The sequence below is a fragment of the Tachyglossus aculeatus genome, chromosome X2, assembly GCF_015852505.1.
Source record: "Tachyglossus aculeatus isolate mTacAcu1 chromosome X2, mTacAcu1.pri, whole genome shotgun sequence".
Classification (NCBI taxonomy): domain Eukaryota; kingdom Metazoa; phylum Chordata; class Mammalia; order Monotremata; family Tachyglossidae; genus Tachyglossus; species Tachyglossus aculeatus.
The window spans coordinates 17,152,866-17,170,279 of record NC_052100.1 but is presented as its reverse complement, the minus strand read 5'-3'; the positions used below and the strand labels follow the sequence as shown (position 1 = coordinate 17,170,279).

At 45.3% G+C, this 17,414-nt stretch overlaps 1 protein-coding gene and 1 non-coding gene across 2 annotated transcripts in view; one reads left to right on the top strand and one right to left on the bottom strand.

Moving 5' to 3' along the window:
- WWOX (WW domain containing oxidoreductase) overlaps positions 1-17,414 on the bottom strand; it is a 1,164,534-nt gene that overhangs the window by 1,053,133 nt on the left and 93,987 nt on the right. The gene's annotated exons all lie outside the window — the stretch shown is intronic.
- LOC119949754 lies at positions 511-644 on the top strand. The gene has a single exon (XR_005457291.1). It is a non-coding gene; the product is annotated as a small nucleolar RNA SNORA7 (small nucleolar RNA).

Below are 17,414 nucleotides of genomic sequence, written 5' to 3'. Positions count from 1 at the left end.
ATGAACGAATCCTGGCTAGTCATGTTCCTTCTTAGGCACAGAGTGCAACAGGACGGGAGATGGCAAGGGGTGCAGCTCACTGAGATGTTCAGGGAAAAGGATATGTATGTACAGGACCCATCGACCTGACTGCAGTGTAGTGCCCAATATTGTGCCACAGCACAATGACCCAGCAGGTGGTTGCCCACGTTAGCCAAAACCCCCAGCTCTCCTCTAGACTGGAAGCTCATTGTGGGCAGGGAACATGTCTTCCAACTCTGATGTATTGTACTCTTCTAGAGACACAGTACTCAATAAACACTCCAGATTGATTGATTAGCCTGTTATTTTTCAGGATTCCTACTGGGCCTGTCCTTCTTATGGGCTTACCGCCACAGTTCTTCAGTAAGCAACTTTCACCACTGGTGGTCTAGCCCCAGCAAGCCTTAGCCCTACTCTAAGGGTCAAGACAAGAACCCCAGCCTCCCAAGTCCCAGAACTCTGCTCTTTCCACTGGGCTAAGAGCAGGGCCCCCTCTCAGGGTCGCACCTGGAGAGTTTCCAGTACTCTACCAGTCTTGACTACGGGAGGGAGGGTCAAGCAGAAGCCTATTTCATTCCTAGCTTGGGCAGTGGCTAGCGAGTGGAAGGCAATCTGCTACAAGTCAAAACTCCCCTGTGCTGGGCAGGAGCAGCATGGGAAAGAGTCAAGGGGGGAGACTTGAGTTTACTGCACGGGAGTGGTAATGGTAAACCGCTTCCGTCTTTTTACCAAGAAAACTCTATGGATACACTACCATTGCAGACGGAGGTGAGGCCTTCTGGGAGAGATGTGTCCATGGTGTCGCTATGGGTTGGAGACAACTCGACGGCATAAGACAAGACAAGAGCAGGGCAAAAGTTTAGGAATGGAGGAGGGGCAGAGCACCCACAGCAGCCAGACATTGGACCAGCAGGGCAAAAAAGACACCCAAAAAAAGAAACAGAGACTTATCACGAGGGCTAAACAAAGAACCAAAGAAAGCCAAAAACAGACCAAGATAGAGAGAAACATGACACATAGAAATATGATAGCTAGGATATATGATATGATGATAGCTACAACATATACAATGAATATTGGCCAAAATAGTTTTTTAAATCTGTGATTAATTTTCCACTGACTCCAGGTCTCATAAGAAATGGTCTAATAATAATAACCATGGTATTTGTTAAGCACTTACTGTGTGCCAAGCACTGTACTAAGCACTGGGGTGGATACAAGCAAATCAGGTTGGACATAGTCCCTGTCCCACGAGGGGCTCACGGTTTCAATCCCCATTTTGCAAATGAGGTAACTGAGGTCCAGAGAAGTGAAGTGACTTGTCCAAGGTCACACAGCAGTCATGTGGCAGAGACAGGATTAGAACCCATGACCTTCTGACTGCCGGGCCTGTGTTCTATCCACTACACCATGCTGCTTCTCTATGTCTCTGGCATCACAGTATTTTCCAAGAACACAGTAGTGTTAGATGGATGATAAAGCCTATCCTTGCCTCCATTTTGTGGTGAGCTCAGAAGGTTAGCTTGAGAGGAGTGAAGAACACAAATACAGCGGGAGAAGAAAATGGAGAAGAGGAAGAAGCTGTAGGAAAGCCATGAAGCCAAGGAGTAGTTTTGTTTTGTGTGGGAGGAAATGAGTAGACACTAAAGGTTTTTATGGACTTGAATGTTGATTTTCAAGTGCTACTTTACAAAAATGATCCCTTCAGCTTTATGTAGGGGCGCTTGACGAGGGGAGAGGCTTGAGTCATTGACCCCAGTCTAGCTGTGAGGTGATGTAGGATTGAAGCAGAGTGTTTGGTAGTAAGGGTGGACTTGCCTTAATATCCCCCTCAAGCTACTTACTGGCACGGGACTCCTCAAATCTCTGCTGCGCTGAAGTGGGGCTAATCCCTCGATGTCAGCCTCAAGGTTATCCTCTCTTTCTGGAGTCCACCTCAGTTTTCAGTATATTAAAAAACATGGCTTAGGAGGTAAGGTTCTCTCTCATACTGCATTGTAGAAAGCACGGCCCTCACCTGAGAAATGAATGTTTCAACTGTGTGTTCAGACCCACTAAGGGTAATCATATTGGCACACCTTTTTCTAACAGTTTTCAATAACCAATAATGGCATCAACGCATAATTCTAAAGACGTTCTGCTTTGATTAGGCTCAGTTCCTAGTTGTAAAAATTGTATGGCAACATAGCTTTTAATCAGCTACATAAAAATCAAAAGACTCCCAAGTTATCATAACCCTTGTGATAAATTACAATGAGCAAAGTGATGCTATATTAATTACTTGGAATTCATCCATAGCGCTTAGTGAAAATTGAAGCGCTGAATGCCTAGGAAGCACCTATGATGTCCTTTAACTCTCACTGTATCCACCCAAATATCAGTATCAGTTTAAATTTCATCATTTTTGGTGGATAAAATATTGGTGTGTTAATTTGGAAAATAAATTACAGATGAGGGAAAACTAGGGTTGTAAGTTTGATGACTTTAGTAATGCTCTTTAATCTGCCCCCACATAGCACACACGTCACTGAACTCGGAAAATGTGACCTAGACTAGTGGACCAAGGACCCCACTTTTATTCCGGGAACCCCTGAAGGACTCCCACAGTTCCCTTCTCTTGACCAACAATCTGACTCCACATTGTCCCTCTTTAAAAAAAAAAAAAAAGGAAACAAGCTATTCTGGAAGGAGAAAAGAGGACCAGAGGTTTAGGAGGACCAGACTTTTAGAGGACCAGACTTTAGGAGGTTTGTCCCATTTTAAAAAGGGGGATAAGCCTAATGGAAAGGCCCCTCTGGAAGGAGTAGAAGAAAAACCAGAGCCAGATGAAGAGGACATTACATGGGCTGATCATAAGCTCCGGTTCAACGTACCAGCCCTAATTTGTAAAAACTTTACTGCTGAGCGAATTTAGAAAAATATATCCCGGCTAAACTGGTCGGTCTGCCTCACTTCAACCCCCAGCTCTGTTGCTCACTTCAGGTCCCACAGCATTCTAGGTGTGTAGTACAAGTGTTCCAGACTGATACAGGGCATTCATTTATTTCTACAAATTCCTGTCTCCCCCTCTAGACTGTAAGCTCATTGCGGGCAGGAAATGGGTCTAACAGTTCCATTACAGTGTGCTCTCCCAAGCGCGTGGCAGAGTGCTCTGCACACAGTAAGCGCTCAATAAATACCACTGAATGACTGATGGATGGATTTAACCCTTCATTTCCCCTAATCTTCATTGTCACAGTCAAAGAGAGGAAATCAAAAGTGTACAAGTTTGGAGTGGTGTCCCAGTGGACTGGTTTTCAACATAAATAATATTGGGTTGGGGGGAGGAAGTAACAACTCACCTGCCAAATCAAAGAATTTGTAAATGAATGGGATTGAAGCAGCATAGGGGTTCTGCCACAACAAGAAGGAAGGCAGCTGTAGTGCATCTTCCTTTTTTGTTTATGGTATTTGTTAAGCGCTTACTACGTGCCAGGCACCATACTAAGTGCTGTGGTAGATACAGGCTAATCAGGTTGGACACAGTTCCTGTCTGACATGGGGCTCACAGTCCTAATCCCCATTTTACAGATGATGTAACTGAGGCACAGAGAAGTGATGTGACTTGCCCATGGTCACACAGCAGACAGGTGGTGGAGCTAGGATTAGAACCCAGGTCCTTCTGACCCCCAGGCCCGTGCTCTATCCACTAGGCCATGAAGCTTAGGGCACGAGTGAAGCTATCACAGCTGCCGATCTGGGACAGGACGGGGCAGGCCAGAGGGAGAGGAAGAGACCGCCTGCTGAATATCAAGTGCTTCACCTAAAGGGCATCCTAGGGAATTTGGGGAAGGCTCAGAGGACAGCCAAAAAAATCTATTCAAGAGATATAGAGCTCTCCCTCTAGACCATAAGCACCTTGTGGGCAGGGAACGTGTCTACCACCTCTGTTGCATTTTACTCTTCCAAGTGATTAGTACAGTGCTCTGCACACAGTAAATACTCAATAAATATGATTGATTGATTGATTGAGAAGGAAAGGCTGAGGATTGACTTAATCAAGGTCTACATACACATGAAAGGTCATTATACTGAGAGTGGAAACAAGAGGGCAGGACTGGAGGAAACAGGCATAATCATCAAGATTTGGTTAGATATGAAGCACAGCTCCCTAACAATCAACGGTCGATCTTGAAATGGATTCCAGAGGAAACCTGAGGAATTTCTTTCTCCGGTGGCTTTCTTAACAAGATTAGGGGTGATATAATTATAGTATTTGTTAAGCACTTATTATGTGCCAAGCACTGTTCCAAGCACTGGGGTAGATACAAGGTAATCAGGTTGTCCCATGTGGGGCTCACAGTCTTAATCCCCATTGTACAGATGATGTAACTGAGGCACAGAGAAGTGAAATTACTTTCCCAAGGTCACACAGCAGACAAGTGGCAGAGCCGGGATTAGAGCGCAAGTCTTCTGACTCCCAAGCCCATGCTCTTGCCACTAGGCCATGCTGCTTCTCTGAGAGGCAGCAGGAAAATGGGCTAGTTAACCTCTGAAGATTCTTTTGAGCCCATGATTAATAATGCTACATTAATAATAGCATGTTAATTCCATCGAACAATTCAAATTAGTCTTTGTACAGCCTAAGAGACAAGCAAAAACAATTGATATGCTCCACGTCAGCTATCTCAATAGATCGTTCAGGCACCTAAGTGGATTTGAATTAGCCAGTTGGGCCAAACACGTGGATAATTGCTCAATCCTCCACTGCACTTGGGCTGTGTCGACCCAGTCAGTTTGTTGATTTATTAGAAATGACGCCGACTATTCAGTGTGGGGCATCTTTCTAAATGTTAAGGCTTAGCACATCTGCTATATAATTTAAACTCTGCTTTACAGTGGTTTCATTACCAACTATAAAAACTGTAACAGTGGAACTGTATAAACAAACTGAAGTGTTTTTACTGTAAAACATGAAATACAATATAAATATTTGTCTTTGCCTTCTCTCAGCATCTGTAACGAGAGAAGAAAATTCATGCCATATGTTTATGGAGCAAGGAAAAATAGACCTCAACAACTCATTCACGTGAGTTTTCGTTAAGCTGGTTGATGCTTTTAATCCATCCCTTTTCTCTAGCACGCAAATGTTCTTCAAGTCATAAAACCCTGGCAATTCTCAGGTCCTGATTTAATTGCTGTTTTTAAAGAGGGGGAGCTTCCAAGGAGTATAATAAAGCTAGTTACTAGGTCATAACAAAAGACAACAGCATAACTGCCAGGTTCAACATTACATAGGTCAGCAAACCAAAGGCCACAAAAGCACTACGAATGTTTCATTTCTAAAAGCCGCACGATCTCGTACACTCTTTCTTTAAGTCCTCCAATGGAGAACAGAATCCACCTCTGATACAGAGAGAAGAAATTTTACATCGACCACCGAGGTCTTGGCGAAGCACAAACCCAAGCTAACATTCAGGAGGTGTCTGAGGTGTGAGGTCACTGAAGTCTGATGGAAGCCCTCAAAGTCCTTGCTTGTCCTCTCAGGTTGCATTATCATTAGCATCACTTAGCATCTGTTAAGTGCTTATTTAGGTAAAGCACTATGGCATTCTAAACTGTGAGCTCATTGTGGGCAGCAATGTGTCTGTTGTTATATTGTATGCTCCCAAGTGCTGAGTACAGTGCTTTGCACCCAATAAGCACTCAAGAAATACACCTGAATGAATGAATGGCATGTGCTGGGGAAAGATACTTGGATCCTGACTCGAACATGACCTGCCCTTGGGGGTTCACAATCTAACTTTGAGCCCATTGTTAGGTAGGGATTGTCTATTTGTTGCCGAATTGTACTTTCCAAGTGTTCAGTACAGTGTTCTGCACACAAAAAGTGCTCAATAAATACAATTGAATGAATCTAAGAAGCCGGGATGGGGGCGGGATAGAGGGATCAAGGAAGGGAGAGCTAGTGACAGGCACAACGAAAGATTATCGTGCTAGATACAGCAAAAACAATAAATGAACAACAGACAATTACGATAGTATCCCAGAGCTGGGAAACTTCACTGGGACATGAACCCTCGGGTTCTTCACCCTGTCAACAGGGCTGCCTATCCCTAGTACGTCAGCCAGGGGGCAAGAGGAAAGAATTAGTTTCCTGCAACTGTAGTTTTCTGGTAGATGTCGTTGCACCCCAATATTGGTTTATTAGGCTGTTTAGGAAGTGATGTAATGGGAAAGTCTAGTGAGAGTGAATCAGGATCCAGATTGCCAGTGGATATAAATACAGGAATAGAAGGACAAAAGAGCTACTTGGGCAGAAAGGGTCTAAGGGCATTATTTTGCTAAACATTTCCAGTAGTAGTAGCAATAGTAGTAAAAGTAGTAGCAATAGCACTAATAGTAGCAGCATTTACTGAGCACCTATTTGGCATAGTGCACTCTACTAAGCGCTTGGGGATTACACGATAACAAAGTGACACGTTTCCTGCTCACAAGGGGCTTATGTTCTATCAGGAGACAAAGGTGGAAATATCTTTTATGTTAGTTGTTAGGTACAAGATAATACAACCTGTTTATCATGTATCTATCCCAGCCTGACACATGGTAAGCATTTAACAAACACCATAAAAAAAAAAAAAATCAGGTTGGTCACAGTCCATGTGCCACGTGGGGCTCAGTCTTACTCCACATTTTACTGATGAGGTAACTGAGGTTACAAAGAAGTGAAGTGACTTGCCCAAGGTCACATGGCAGGCAGGTGGTGGAATGGGGATTTGAAAAGAACAGTCCAGAGTCATGCAGTATCTTCCATGAACCCACTGCTACAGAGATTAATAAAGAGTAAAACAGAATGCCACCTGATACCTATGTGCAAACTGAAATACTGGATCAGTATTCTCAGCCACAGTAATCATCAGAAACTTTCTAAACATCAAAAGATTTTCTCCCTATGCCTGACTTTTCTCAGATAAAGGAGTACCACAGAGAAAATCTGATTTGCTTTGCAACACCAAGTTACAACTGAACTCAACTCGACTCAAGTCGAGGAACTTCTGACCCTCATAAATGGGAAATGAGTTCAAGTGAGTCATAACTCAGCTTTACAGTAGGAAGTGAATGCCAAAGGAAAAAATAATCACACCACATGGAATCCTACTTTTCCCTGGTAGCTCTAAGAGAGTCCTTTCAGAGCTTCAGAGAGGAGAGTCCCATGAGCAGAGAGAGGGAGTCGGGGCAATGGGGAGGGAAGGAGGAGCAGAGGAAAAGGGGGGCTCAGTCTGGGAAGGCCTCCTGGAGGAGGTGAGCTTTCAGTAGGACTTTGAAGGGAGGAAGTTAGCTAGTTTGGTGGATGTACAGAGGGAGGGCATTCCAGGCCAGAGGTAGGACGTGGGCCAGGGGTCGACGGTGGGACAGGCGAGAACGAGGCACAGTGAGGAGGTTAGCGGCAGAGGAGCAGAGTGTGCGGGCTGGACTTAGAGGGAGAGAAGGGAAGTGAGGTAAGAGAGGGCACTAGGGTATATATGTGCATATTTATTATTCTATGTATTTTATTAATGATGTGCATATAGAGAAGTAGCATGGCTCACTGGAAAGAGCACGGGCTTTGGAGTCAGAGGTCACGGGTTCAAATCCCGGCTCCGCCAATTGTCAGCTGTGTGACTTTGGGCAAGTCACTTAACTTCTCTGTGCCTCAGTTCCCTCATCTGTAAAATGGGGGTTAAGACTGTGAGCCCGCCGTGGGACAACCTGATCACCTTGTAACCTCCCCAGCGCTTAGAACAGTGCTTTGCACATAGTAAGCACTTAATAAATGTCATTATTATTATTACTTATATATCTATAATTCTATTTATTGATACTGATGATACTGATGCCTGTTGAATTGTTTTGTTTTGCTTTGTTGTCTGTCTCACCCCTTCTAGACTGCAAGCCCATTGTTGGGTAGTGATTGTCTCTGTTGCTGAATTGTAGTTTCCAAGCGCTTAGTACAGTGCTCCACATACAGTAAGCGGTCAATAAATACAATTGAATGAATGAATGAATATTAACTGTGTGCTTACTCTGTATAGAGTACCATACTAACCACTTGGGAAAGTATGAAGGAATAAGTAGACATGCTCCCTTCTCTCAAAGAGCCTACAGTTAGGGGATAAAATGGACTTTGGAGAACATTGCAGATAGGAGAAAGTAATAGAGTATATGAGATGATGATGATGGTGGTGGAATTTGTTAAGCGCTTACTGTGTGTCAAGCACCGTTCTAAGCACTGGGGTTCACAGTCTTAATCCCCATTTTACAGATGAGGGAGCTGAGTCACAGGAAAGTGAAGTGACTTACCCAAGGTCACTCAGCGAAACAAGTGGCCGAGTCCTCTGACTCCCAGGCCCGGGCTCTATCCACTAGGCCATGCTGCTGATGTGTACAGCCGACTCCTCGCCCATGTCCTGCCTCTGGCCTGGAACACCCTCCCTTCTCAATTCCGACAGACAATTACTCTTCTCCCTTTCAAATCCTTATGGAAGGCACAGCTCCTCCAAGAGGCCTTCCCTGACTAAGCCTCCCTTTCCTCTTCTTCCACTTCCTTCTGTGCTGCCCTGACTTTCTCCCTTTGTACTCCCCCACCCCGCCAGCCCCACATTGCCTATGTATATATCTGTAATTTTATTCATATTAATGTCTGTCTCCCTGACTCTAGACTGTAAGCTCCATATGGGCAGGGAATGTGTATGCTTACTGTTGTACTGTACTCTCCCAAGCACTTAGACAGTAAGCGCTCAATAAATACGATTGAATAAATGAATGAAGTGCTCCCACTTGCCCCCCTGCCATACCCCCATATGTAATTTCAAGCAGAGATCCCTACTTGGCCTCGATGGCCATCAGTCAATCAATGGTAGTTACTGAGCACTGACTGTGTGCCAAGCACTGAACTAAGTAAATTTGCTTGCTCAGTCAGTGGTATTTATTGAGCTCTGATTCTGTGCACAGCACTGTACTAAGCACTTGGGCGAGTACAAGACAATGATAAACAGACAATTTCACCGCCCACATTGAGCTTACAGTCTAGATGGGGAGACAGACATTAATATAAATACATGAATTACAGATCTTTGGGGCTGGGAGCAGGAATGAATAAAGGGAGCAAGTCAGGGTGGCGCAGAAAGGAGTGGGAGAAGTGGAAAGGAGGGCTTAGTCAGGGAAGGCCCCTTGGAGGAGATGTGCCTTCAATAAGGCTTTGAAGGCGGGGGAAGTAATCGTCTGTCGGATAAGAGGAAAGAGGGCATTCCAGGCAAGAGACAGGATGTAGACAAGAGGTTGTCGGTGAGATAGATGAGATCAAGGTAGAGTGAGAAGGTTAGCATTAGAGGAGCAAAGTGTGCGGGCAGGGTTGTAGTAGGAGAGCAGCGAGGTGAGGAAGGAGGGGGCAAGGTGACTGACTGCTATAAAGCCAATGGTGAGGAGTTTCTGTTTGATGCAGAGATGGATGAGCAACCACTGGAATTTCTTGAGGAGTGGGGAAACATGGCCTGAATGTTCAGAGGAGGAGCTGACGGTCTAGAGGCCAGGAGCCACAAAGACACTTACTGCTGCACTTTGGGCAAAATTGCTGAGTTTGTAGATCAGCTGCCAGAGGGCCAATGACTTTTCCCTTAAACTACACAAACCCAGCAGCCAAAATCAGGCTCACTGAATGATTAACTTGCTATATACATTCTAACAAGAGTCACACATTTTTTAAAATCTCATTTTCTTTTAAAAAACTTTTCACACATGAACTGCCCTTTAAATCCTTCTTTCCTTCACATATCATTTGGTGGGTGAAGCAATAAAATTTCGAGAACTCTCTTCACGGACAGTGTAGACTATTTATCCCCAGAAAATAAGGCCTCAGATATGTCAAATATATTCAAATACATCATATCGGCAGTTTTATATTCAATAACCAAATTTAAGGTATTGCAATCCAACGAAAATAAACGTTATCAAACACAAAAACTGTATTAAAATATAGTACTAGACTGGTGAATTTTCCGATGTTTTAGAATAACATCATCGGAAATTGGGCTGTTCTTTTCAATTAGAAAAATACATCAACAATAAAGTACCAAATCAACTCCCAAATTCCTCTTCTCACAGTCTGGATCTCAAAGTTTATCAGAGCAACTGGGTATAAAAACACCACTGGACTCTGTTTCATTAAACCTTGAAGTCAATTAAGCTGCAAATTGGAACGATCATTCCTCCTTTACAAAGTATCGATATTTTTTTCTTGGCTGCTTCAGGGCCTTTCCTGCACTCAAGAAGAGATTTATGTTAGACAATTTCTTTCTGATTAAAACAAATCACAGCTCTATGATTCTAATTTCCCCTTTCCTAAGCAAAAAATTATCAAAGAAAATAGAAAATCATTATTAAATCTTATCATACATGTTGCTTTGCTAAAAGGTAGAATAAAAATGTATTGAAAAGTAATATATATATTTCCCTCTTTTTTTTTCAGTGACATGCCTCTTGATAGACGCTAGTGCAAGTCTCTATTAAACATAACGTTAGTCGGACCAGGAAGAGCTAGCATCAAATTCTGCAAAAGACAGCTTTTCAAACATGAATAATGGAAAATTAGCAGGGAGTCATCTTTAGGGGCTTTTCGCTTACAACACAGTTACCGATTCTTGGCTAATCCTGTCTACCTTTGTTTGCTAGTATTAGTGTAGCCAGTAATCCTTTTTGTCAATTCATTAGCTCTTAGGTCATTTCCTTTTTTTTTTTTTTGCACTCTCACCATCCTTTCTCTAGACTCAGCCTACGCTACTCAGATATTCTGCACTGCTGTATAGATGCTAGCACCCCATATCCACCGAGATGCTGTTAATGGTTCCACTGTTCTCCAGTAGCAATAACCCCCACCGAAGCAGCCATCTCCCTTTCTATCTGCCCCAATCGCTCAGCTTTCTTTCAGGCAAGGGAAGGAATTGGCATTGTAGTACATTGGCTCCAGGTGAGAAGCAACATGGTGTAGTGGAAAGAGCACGGGCCTGGGAGTCCTCTGAACTGGGTTCCAAACCTGGCTCTGCCCTTGTCTGCTGTGTAACCTAGGGCAAGTCACTTCACTTCCCTGGGCCTCGGGTTCCTTATCTGCAAAATAGAGAATCGATCTTTCTACTTCCTATTTAGACAGGGAGCCTCACGTGGGATCGGGACTGTGTCAAGATACTGATTATCTTGTACCTACCCCACTGCTGAGTACAGTGCCTGGCACATAATAAGCGTGTAACAAGTACAAGGAAAAGGAAAAAAGGTTCTACTTGCTAAACATAATAATAATAATAATTGTGGTATTTGTTTAGCACTTACTCTATGCCAAGCACTGTTCTAAGCGCTGGGGTACATACAAGGTAATCAGGTTGTCCCACGTGGAGCTCACAGTCTTAATCCACAGATGAGGTAACTGAGGCATAGAAAAGTTAAGTGACTTGCCCAAAGTCACTAAACAGACAAGTGGAGGAGCCAGGATTAGGACCCATGTCCTCTGACTCCCAAGCCCGTGCTCTTTCCAATAAGCCACACTGCTTCTCTACTACACTGCTACATCCCCTTGGCAATTATTTCCAGTGGCTCCACCTATTGAGGAAGCCCTGGCAAAGACAGGAAAACTTTGAAAAAGCCAGATTACAGTCATCATTCATTCATTCATTCAATCGTATTTATTGAGTGCTTACTGTGCGCAGAGCACTGTACTAAGCACTTGGGAAGTACAAGATGGGAACATATAGAGACAGTCCCTACCCAACAACGGGCTCACAGTCTAGAAGGGGGAGACAGACAACAAAACAAAACGTATTAACAAAATAAAATAAATAGAATAGTAAATATGTACAAGTAAAATAAATAGAGTAATAAATCTGTACAAACATATATACAGGTGCTGTGGAGAGGGGAAGGAGGTAGGGTGGGGGGTAATGGGGAGAGGGGGAGAGGAAGGAGGGGGCTCAGTCTGGGAAGGCCTCCCGGAGGAGGTGAGCTCTCAGGGCTTTGAAGGGGGGAAGAGAGCTAGCTTGGCAGATGTGTGGAAGGAGGGCATTCCAGGCCAGGGGGAGGACGTGGGCCGGGGGTCAACGGCGGGACAGGCAAGAATGAGGCACAGTGAGGGGGTTAGCGGCAGACAAGCAGAGGGTGAGGGCTGGGCCGTAGAAGGAAAGAAGGGAGGTGAGGTAGGAGGCGCGAGGTAATGGAGAGCCTTGAAGCCGAGAGTGAGGAGTTTTTGCCTGATGTGTAGGTTGATTGGTAGCCACTGGAGATTTTTGAGGAGGGGAGTAACGTGCCCAGAGCGTTTCTGCACAAAGACGATCTGGGCAGCAGCGTGAAGTATAGATTGAAGTGGGGAAAGACAGGAGGATGGGAGATTAGAGAGGAGGCTGATGCAGTAATCCAGTCACGATAGGATGAGAGATTCAACCAGCAGGGTAGCGGTTTGGATGGAGAGGAAAGGGCAGATCTTGGCGATGTTGCAGAGGTGAGACCGGCAGGTTTTGGTGACGGATTGGATATGAGGGGTGAACGAGAGAGCGGGGTCGAGGATGTCCCCCGGCTTCAACTATCATCTCTACGCTGATGACACCCAGATCTACATCTCTGCCCCTGCTCTCTCCCCCTCCCTCCAGGCTCGCATCTCCTCCTGCCTTCAGGACATCTCTATCTGGATGTCGGCCCACCACCTAAAACTCAACATGTCCAAGACTGAACTCCTTGTCTTCCCTCCCAAACCCTGCCCTCTCCCTGACTTTCCCATCACTGTTGACGGCACTACCATCCTTCCCGTCTCACAAGCCCGCAACCTTGGTGTCATCCTCGACTCCGCTCTCTCATTCACCCCTCACATCCAAGCCGTCACCAAAACCTGCCGGTCTCAGCTCCGCAACATTGCCAAGATCCGCCCTTTCCTCTCCATCCAAACCGCTACCCTGCTCGTTCAAGCTCTCATCCTATCCCGTCTGGATTACTGTATCAGCCTCCTCTCCAATCTCCCATCCTCCTGTCTCTCCCCACTTCAATCCATACTTCACACCGCTGCACAGATTGTCTTTGTCCAGAAACGCTCTGGGCATGTTACTCCCCTCCTCAAAAATCTCCAGTGGCTACCAATCAACCTATGCATCAGGCAGAAACTCCTCACCCTGGGCTTCAAGGCTCTCCATCACCTCGCCCCCTCCTACCTCACCTCCCTTCTCTCCTTCTACAGCCCAGCCCGCACCCTCCACTCCTCTGCCGCTAATCTCCTCACCGTGCCTCGTTCTTGCCTGCCCTGCCGTCGACCCCTGGCCCATGTCATCCCCCTGGCCTGGAATGCCCTCCCTCCCCACATCCGCCAAGCTAGCTCTCTTTCTCCCTTCAAGGCCCTACTGAGTGCTCACCTCATCCAGGAGGCCTTCCCAGACTGAGCCCCCTCCTTCCTCTCCCCCTCCTCCCCCTCTGCATCCCCCCGACCTTACCTCCTTCCCTTCCCCACAGCACCTGTATATATGTATATATGTTTGTACGTATTTATTACTCTATTATTTATTTTACTTGTACATATTCATTCTATTCATTTTATTCTGTTAATATGTTTTGTTTTGTTCTCTGTCTCCCCCTTCTAGACTGTTGGGTAGGGATCATCTCTATGTTGCCAACTTGTACTTCCCAAACGCTTAGTACAGTGCTCTGCACACAGTAAGTGCTCAATAAATATGATTGAATTGAATGAATGAATGAATGAGGATGACACCAAGGTTGCGGGCTTGTGAGACGGGAAGGATGGTAGTGCCTTCAACAGTGATGGGAAAGTCAGGGAGAGGGCAGGGTTTGGGAGGGAAGATAAGGAGTTCAGTCCTGGACATACTGAGTTTTAGCTGGTGGGCAGACATCTTGATGGAGATGTCTTGAAGGCAGGAGGAGACACGAGCCTGAAGAGAGGGAGAGAGAGCAGGGGCAGAGATGTAGATTTGAGTGTCATCAGTGTAGAGATGACAGTTGAAGCCGTGGGAGCGAATGAGTTCACCAAGGGAATGAGTGTAAATAGAGAACAGAAGGGGACCAAGAACTGACCTTTGAGGAACCCCTACAGTAAGGGGATGGGAGGGGGAGGAGGAGCCCACAAAAGAGACTGAGAATGAATGGCCGGAGAGATAAGAAGAGCCTGTGAAGCCAAGGTTGGATAGCGTGTTGAGGAGAAGGGGGTGGTCCACAGTAGGCAGCTGAGAGGTCGAGGAGGATCACCTCTCCAACGTCCCGGTTCCCCTTAGACCATTCTCCTTCCGACTGGGTCCTCTGTACTATACAGTTATTTCTTTTCCTTTTATTTCAATTTTAATTTTCAGAGTTAGTGGCAGCCACCCATCCCCTACCCCTTGCAGCCCAAGGATCATGTCAAATTCCTACCTGTGGATTCTTTCCCAGTACTTGGTACAGTGCTCTGTACACCGAAAGTACATAATAACAATCAGTAGTATTGACTGAAAGCTTCATGTGTGCAGAGCACTGTACTAAGTACTGGGAAAGAAAACTTGGGTGGGAATTTGTCATGGTACAGTGCTCTGCACACAGTGAAAGTTCAATGAATACCACTGTTCAACTGTTTGATTGATCTTCAGACCACAGATCATGACCATGATGATGATAATAATAATAATAATAATAATAATAATAATGGTATTTGTTAAGTGCTTACTATGTGACAGGCACTGTTCTAAGTGCTGGGGTAGAAACAAGGAAATCAGGTTGGACAGAGCCCCTGTCCCACATGGGGCTCACAGTCTCAAACCCCATTTTACAGATGAGGTACCTGAGGCACAGAGAAGTTAAGTGACTTGCCCAAGGTCACGCAGCAGACAAGTGGTGGAGCCAGGATTAGTACCCATGACCTCTGACTCCCAAGCCTGTGCTTTTGCCACTGGGCCACGCTGCTTCTCTGCAGCATGTCAGATACAGGGGAAGTGTAGGGAGCTTGTACTTTCACAAGCACTTAGTACAGTGATCTGCACACAGTAAGCACTCAATAAATACGATTGAATGAATAGGTAGCAACATCAAGACCCCTGTACAAAATCCTTTGACACCATCAGTAGATCTGGGTACTGGAAACTGCTTAATAAATTCAGCTGCCTTGAGAAATTCAGTCTGAAACTGCTTCATGAAAGAATGGCTGGTCATGTCAGAGTTGACTGATCCAGTCCTCCTTACTATCGGGGTAAAGCAGGCTGTATAGTAGGCCCAGTCCCGTTTCTCTTTATTCTACACAGTCGTGCTGGAGGATGCAACGAGAGACTTATTTGCGCTCATCATAATACACTGTCACTCTTCCAACTCAGCAGGCCATAAACGTAATCCAAAGTTTTAGAGACAAACATTTTCTAGGAACATATAGGCGAAAAAGACACACAAATCTGCCAGGTGCCAGACTGCCAATACGTTTGAAGAAAACTGAGGCAATGTATAACTCCACCCCAGGGAAACTACACACAACCAGAGATCTATGAGGCAACAACACAAGCTAAACACTGCCACAGAATTCTGTTACCTAGGCGGTACAGTGGCCAATCAATCAATCAATCGTATTCAGTGAGTGCTATGGTGCAGAGCACTGTACTATGCACTTGGGGGAGTATGGTATAACAGAGTTGGTAGGCATGTTCCCTGCCCACATGGGAGCTTAGAAGGGGAGATGAACATCAAAATAAATTATGGCTATGTACATATGTGCTGTGAGCCCGAGGGTGGAGTGAATAAAAGGTATAAATCCAGGTGCAAGGATGACACAGAAGGGAAAGGGAGTAGGGGAAATGAGGGCTTAGCTGGGGAAGGTCTCTTGAAGGAGATTGATTTTTAATAAGGCTTTGAAGGTTGAGAGGGTGATTGTCTGTTGGATATGAAGTGGGGGATGGAGGGGGACGGACAAGGGAGAGAGTTCCAGGCCAGAGGCAGAACATGGGCAAGGGGTCAGCGGCGAGCTAGAGGAGATCCAGGAACAGTGAGTAGGTTGGCATATGAGGCGCGAAGTGTGTGGGCTGGGCTGTAGTAGGAGAGTAGTGAGGTAAGATAGATGGGGGCAAGGTGATTGAGTGCTTTAAAGCCATGGGTAAGGAGTTTCTGTTGGACGCAGAGGTGGACAGGCAACCACTGGAGGTTCTTGAGTGGGGGGATGTGAACTGAACTTTTTTTAGAAAATTATCTGGGCAGCAGGGTGAAGTGTGGACTAGTGGGGAGAGACAGGAGGCAGGGAGTTCAGCGAGGAGGCTGATCCAGTAGTCAAGACAGGAGAAGATAAGTGCCTGGATTAACATAGCAGCAGTTTGAATGGAGAAGAATGAATCATATTTATTGAGCACCTCTTGCTTCCAGAGCAATGTTCTAAGCACTTGGGAGACTGCAATATGATCAGTAGACATGATCCTTCGTTCAAGGAATTTACAATCCAGCTGGGGAGACAGACACTAAAAGAAATTACAGGTAAGAGGATCAATGGAGTATAAAGACATGCACACCATCATCATCATCTTCACCAATCATCATAGTATTTGTTAAGCACTTACTATGTGCCAGGCACTGTTCTAAGCTCAGAAGTAGATACAAGATCATCAGGATGGACACAGTCCCTGTCCCACATAGGGCTCACAGTTTTAATCAGCGTGGCTCAGTGCAAAAGAGCCCAGGCTTTGGAGTCAGTGGTCATGGGTTCAAATCCCGGCTCTGCCAACTGTCAGCTGTGTGACTTTGGTCAAGTCACTTCACTTCTCTGTGCCTCAGTTCCCTCATCTATAAAATAGATCAGGTGGGACAACCTGATCACCTTGTATCCCCTCAGTGCTTAGAACAGTGCTTTACACATAGTAAGCGCTTAAGAAATGCCATCATCATTATCATTATTATTATTATTATTAATCCCCATTTTACAAATGAGGGAACTGAGGCACAGAGAAGTTAAGTGACTTGCACAAGGTCCCACAGCACACAATTGGTAGAGCCAGGATTAGAACCCAGGTCCTTCTGACCCCCAGGCCCGTGCTCTATCCACTAGTCCATGCTGCTTCTAAGTACAAAGGGGAGGGGGTGTCTAAATATCCAAATAGTTCGGGGACACACAAGTACAGAACTGAGTGCTTGAGAGAAGTGTTGAGGATGATTAGATGAACATAAGAGCTAAGATGGCTGTTGAGTTGATATGACTTGGGGTATTGAGAATTAAGCAGGGAAGACTTCCTGGGGGAGGTCTCTGTTTTTCATGTTCTGTTTCATTATTCACACTATGGCTGGCTCAAAAATCTGTTTGAGGTCAGCTCTGACCACCAGATCTTTCTTCGTCCTCTGCATTTCTACCTAGCAAGCCTTTTGTGTTTGCCTTTTATTCCTAAATGCACCATTTTTTGACACAGACA